Raw genomic sequence first — 4,591 nt, 5'->3', positions numbered from 1 at the left:
CGAGAGGCGAAGCCCTTGGCAGGAGGCCACAGAAGAACGGCATTGCCAAGTCAGGGTCCTTTTTCCAACAGGCTACCTGTAACAAGTGAGATGAATAAACTTTACTGGGCAGTATTTGCAACAATGCACTTCTGATTTCATTTGATTTCAGCTCAGTTGGCTCAGAGCTCCTAAATAATGTCCCAGTTTGGACTGTTTTTTTGTTTTGGACAACAGTAGTCTAAGAACTCCTGCCCTAGCTTCATCCTCATGAACATTCAGGGAAAGAGAAGCAGGAGATAAAGGGGAGGAAAATGAGCATGATTGGACTCCGTCAGCGCTCAGATGCAGCGTACACGCTTTTCACAGTTATATCAGAAGCAGCATTCATCCAGCAAGGTCATGGCTTAGTCATGACGACTGCTGCAACGGCACCAGAAACCCGAGCAGCTGATGAATAACCAAACGGCCCCTTTGAATCACTGCTACTCTTCCTAGCAAACTACACCTGCGTAAAGCAAAGCATGTAGGTGGAAAATACAACAACCCTAATGAATCTCATTCAGGAGGCTGCTGGATGCAGGTGTTTCTGCCAGGTACTGACTGTCTGGTCACATGTGGGTGACAGATGAGCACCTTACTGTATATTTGTAACATCTTCAGGCATTTAAGAAGGAGAATAATCAATGTCTCACCTTAATAAAGGACACTACCTGGAAGGCTTCTAACCAGGGAGTCCGGAGGAATCACACAGGGCTTCTGGACAGAGGTCTCCACGGTCCACACCTCTGAAACACTATGTCTGTGTCTAGACATTGTCTCCCACAGCAGTCAGGAATGACTGAAAATGACTCTGGAATGGAGAAATTCAGAGCTCTCCCGCGCTGTCCGGCCGTCAGCGGTGAATACCGTCTGTTTTTATCGCCGTAGAGCCGCTGATTTGCGCTGTGACTGTAAATCCATCCCTGCAAACCCGCTCAGTGATGCTGAGGCGCCGCTGCACGGCTCAGCGTGACTGTGGTACTTAAGGAGAGTGCGGGAGGGGGCGGGGCGTCGCTGCGCCGCGATTGGCTGGCGAAGTCCCGCCTCCTGTGCTGTGATTGGCTAGCAGTCCGATCTCACAGGCAGCGCGCCGTTCTACTCTCACAAAAAAAGCTTCATCAGGTTCATCAGGGTTCTTTAGTGAAGAGAATGGTTCTATATGAACCACACGCACTCAAGGAACCCTTTGCATGACTGAAATGGTTCTTCAGATATATGGAGAATGTGCTGTAGATGGTTCTATGTAGAACCTTTTTTGAAAAGGCTGCTGCATAGCACCCAAAAGGATGCTTCTATAGAAGAACATTTTTGGGAGCTATAGAGAACCATTTTCAAAAAAGGTTCTGTATGGAACCATCTACAACACATGCTCCATATATCTGAAGAGCTCTTTCATGATGCACAGAACCCTTGAGTCATGCAAAGGGTTCTTTGAGTGCTTGTGGTTCCTATAGAACCATTGTCTTTACCAAAGAACCCTTGAAGAACCGTCTTTTTAAGTGTAGTATAATATGATAGCAATCAACTGTGATAAAATTCCAGGTTCTAGAATGGGGTGTCAAACTCAACCAGTAAAAGGGCCATAATAAAAAATCTCAACAAATCCATGGGTCAAATAACACATACACCGGTCAGGCCCCCTTTGTTAGCCCCCTTTTACCCTGTTCTTCAGTGGTGAGGACCCCCATGGACCCTCACAGAGCAGGTACTATTTGGGTGGTGGATCATTCTCAGCACTGCAGTAACACTGATGTGGTGGTGGTGTGTTAGTGTGTGTTGCGCTGGTCTGAGTGGATCAGACACAACAGTGCTGCTGGGACCCTCAAATAAAAAGAGCATCACTTCATTAACAGCTACTGGCGCTGCTCTGTAGGCGCCCCTGCCAGTCTGCAGTGACAGCAGAGGAGGGTAAAGTTCAGCTCCTCACTGCTGGGCTTTAGTTACATTTAGGACATCATATGCCTTCAAAGAGGGGGGCAATTATTTATTATCACCCACCTCTAATTCTTCACTGATACGAAGCTGAAGTCAGATATTCACCAGCCTGAGGCTTCAGAATGTAACTGCTGCACCATTTAAGGTGGAATGGGAAAGTTAGCTAGCTACTGAGACATCAGCACAACTAGTGATTTTTCCTGCATGTTGTGAAGAAAAGGACCAAAATACACTGAAACGACATTAAACTAAGATAATACAGTGGTTACTGTAATTTTTAACGGAGAAAATTCTCACATTTGTGGGTTTCTTTGGTCTCTTGTTCTCCATCTCACCGTTTTTGTGATGGGGGGCAGTTTTGGGGTCTACCAGCTCTTCCAGGTGGTTGTTAGGAGCCTCATTTTCTCTGTAGCTTTTAATCAGTTTTTTGAACTCCAGTTTTGGAAACTCAATTAGTTTGCTTTGACTTTCTTCTTCATTATTTAGTTGAAATTATCTTACATTAATTCTCAGAAATTTCTCCTGAAAAATGAGTAACTTGTACTTAATGGCTGTTTTGACTGGAACTTAAATAAATAAAGGGTCTCTGAGTTTTGTACAGTGCTGTATGAGCCAACTACGCCCAATGACAGCTGGGATAGGCTCCAGCACCCCGCCGCAACCCAGAAGGATAAGCGGTTTAGATGATGAATGGATGGATAGATGTATGAGCCAACTAGACTACGCAACTCCTCTAAATATGTATCACAAAAATGATGGCTCTTCAAGGGTTCTTTAGTAAAGACAATGGTTCTATATAGAACCATAAATGCTCAAAGAACCATTTGGTTCCTTAAAAGGGGCAATGGTTCTTCAGATTGATGGAGAATGTGTTGTATATGGTTCTATATAGCACCAAAAAAAGGATCTTATATAGTTACAATGTCAAGCTTGTAACATAGAAGAACCTTATTTGGTGTTATATAGAACCCTTTTCAAAAAGGCTCTAAACACTGAAAAAGTAAAGAAAATCATTCAATATGGAACCATGAACACCCAAGGAACCCTTTGCATGATTATAGGGTTCTTTGCATTGTAAAATAGTTCTTCAGTTTGATGAAGAATGGGATGTATATGTTTCAATATAGAACCTTTTTGGAAAAGGTTCTGTATATCACCAAAAATGGCTCTTCTATTATTACAAGCTTGACAATGTAACTAGATAAGAACCCTTTTAGTGCTAGATATAACCACATACAACATGTTCTCCATCAATCTGAAGAACGCTTTCATGACGCGAAGAACCCTATAATCATGCAAAGGGTTCTTTGAATGTTAATGGTTCTATATAGAACCATTTTCTGTGCTACAACTGAAAAACTAAATCTATTACAGCTTCCATTCTTTCTTTCTCCTTAATTAAACCTACTAAAAAAACCCATAGAAACCATTAAGCGTTTCTGTTGGTTCCTGATAGTCTTGTAATGTGTTTTGGCTTTTTTAGTGGGTTGATGTCACAACTTAAAGGATCCTAATGGTTTAACAGGTGACCAATGGCTGATTCCAAATGCATCTAACAGTTTCCTAAAGGGATCTAAAGGTGTTCTACAGAAAACTTGATGGAACTCTATTGAAAACTATTAAGCCAGTTCCCACTGGAAGGCAAAACCACTGGGTTTTTAATCCTAATGGTTTCTAATGGTCGTTTTTCAGCAGGGATGTAAGTGGATTATCTCATATCTCCTCAGAAACATCTCCGGATGTACTAAATGGCCATTTTGACTGGAAATCTAATCAATTAAGTTTTGCAACCCAGTGAAAATTAGATAAGACGACACAAATAGACACATCAATGTTAGTTAGACGAGTGTTTATTTGTTTATTTATTCATTAAGAAAGAAGAGCAAGCAACATCGACAGTCGGCGACTGACAGGCGAATCAAGCTGTGATTCTTATGGCTTGTTCTGCCGCTGGTTTTATCTGAGGTCTGTAGGATTCCAGCCTTTTTCCCAACACAGAAAACTCTCAGCTAGAAGAAGAACACAGTGTTGAATTATTCAGCACTTAAACACACTGTGTTGTGCCGCCGGTGTGTGTGGGCAGCTCCCTAAACCTGCTTTAACTCCGGAGCACATCTGCAGTCCAGACACACACAAACCACAGATATGGCTGAAATGTGATATGGACAAAGAGTTTTTAACAGTATGACTTTGTCTAAATCAGGGCTGCCTGAAGTGTCTTAGAGTGTTTATTACTTATTATGACTTATTAAGTTTATTTAACATTTTAAATGGTATTTTGAAGAAGTTTAGTCACAAAATATAGTGTAATATTTTAAAATTGTCTGTCTCTCTATCTGTCTCTCTGTCTGTCTATCTATCTATCTATCTATCTATCTAGCTATCTATCTGTCTATCTATCTATCTACATTAGCCTCGTAGCTTCAGCAGAGTGGAACTGAAAAAGCCACAGACGCCTTGGCTGATGGGCTACATTTGGTACATTAACGTGGGGTCAAATTAGATTTTTTTCTGAACTGCCACTTTTATCAGACCTCAGAATCAGACGGGACCCTGTCATTCAATGTTAAACTATCCAAAGTCTTGTGTGATGCTCCTAAGTCCTTTACACAGTGTCTGCGGTCAGCTTCAGGAA

Source organism: Colossoma macropomum, unplaced genomic scaffold, assembly GCF_904425465.1.
Source record: "Colossoma macropomum unplaced genomic scaffold, Colossoma_macropomum, whole genome shotgun sequence".
NCBI lineage: Eukaryota > Metazoa > Chordata > Actinopteri > Characiformes > Serrasalmidae > Colossoma > Colossoma macropomum.
Note: the sequence above shows the minus strand (reverse complement) of the source record.